Below are 1,543 nucleotides of genomic sequence, written 5' to 3'. Positions count from 1 at the left end.
TACTTCCCCCACCATGCCCATCATCCACCACGTGAGGGAGACCTTGTGCCATTCTTCCCTCCTGCTCGCCACGGCTTGCCATAGTGCCATTCTTCCCTCCTGCTCGCCACGGCTTGCCATAGTGCCATTCTTCCCTCCTGCTCGCCACGGCTTGCCATAGTGCCATTCTTCCCTCCTGCTCGCCACGGCTTGCCATAGTGCCATTCTTCCCTCCTGCTCGCCACGGCTTGCCATAGTGCGCCCGACCCCATGCCCAGAGTAGGGGCTTTGGGGCATGGCTGAGATGCAGCAATTGGGGCGATTTTCTCTTTTTTTAATCGTGGTATTTAGTCGATGGTTCGTGTGTATTGCTTTTATTAATGAACTGTAGTTATATTTTTTATTATATGTTATCGGGACACGTATTAGTGGTTTCCTGTAACTTTGCCAGGCTCCCCTAGACTGTTGCCTCCCTCCATCTGGCGATTTCACAACAAAAACTTCCGATCAAAGACTTGTCATTATCAATTTGGCCACTTCACCTGGCGGGTCGCGGACGCCCTGCCCTCGTTTTTACCACTCGTTTACAGTTGCTTTTTTACGTTTTGTGATGGCAAATTTATGCTGAATTTACAAAACCGCTAAGAAATAGAAGTGTGTCTGTGTGTATGTCTATATGCGCGGCCACCCGTCCGCCCTCGTAGTATTATTGATTGGTTATTATTGTCGAGGAGCACAGCCTTCAGCCCGACCATTGGTGTCGGGTTAATATATGCATGTGTATTGACAGTTCAGATAAGTTTTCGCGCCCCCTTTGACACGCAAGGTAAATATCCACTTTCACGATGCAGTTTTTATTCTTCATGGATTTTTTGTGCGTGAAATTGTTTACAGGTCGTACTAGATCTGATTATTTTTTACGTATTTGGACGCGGTAGATCTTCCTTGATGTCGTAACTAGGTCGTGCCGCCTTCAGTCTCTCTACAGCGGCGTAATTTAGTGGCACTAAAGGGGTACGGGTGTCCAGCTGGCACGCCTCGCCTTTACCCACCCGCCCACCAAACAAGAACATGGGTCGGGGGCGGGGGATGAGTGGGAAGGGAGCGATTTACGGGCTGGCGGAGAAAAACGTTTTGGTTAGTTTGGCGCTGAGTACTGCAAACGTTTATTATGAGAAGCAGTGTCAATAAACGTTGTCTGCTTTTGCGAGGGCGACCTTCACGGCGCAGCGTTGGGAAGGCTGTGAACTTATTTTGTGTGCTGGTTTAAGGCTTATGGCGGGAGGGGGAAGACGGGAACAACGAAAGAAAGAAATAGATGGTGAGAGAGAGACAGACTCAGACAGAGAGGAGGGGGATAAATTGAGAAATGGGAACACATGTGAAAGAAGCAAGAGAGAAGTGAGGCGAGGAGAGAACAGAAGAACGCGAACTTAAGAAATGGATTGGAGGCGGGGAAACAAGGAAGTAGGAGAAATGAGTAGAGATAAAGGAAAAGAAAAAGCAAGGTGAGGTAAAGGACTGAGAAGGTGAGTGTGTCTGCGCCGTGTACGAACACGTCCTT

The sequence above is a fragment of the Penaeus monodon genome, chromosome 33 (assembly GCF_015228065.2).
Source record: "Penaeus monodon isolate SGIC_2016 chromosome 33, NSTDA_Pmon_1, whole genome shotgun sequence".
In the NCBI taxonomy this organism is placed as follows: Eukaryota; Metazoa; Arthropoda; class Malacostraca; order Decapoda; family Penaeidae; genus Penaeus; species Penaeus monodon.
This window is presented reverse-complemented; position numbering follows the sequence as displayed.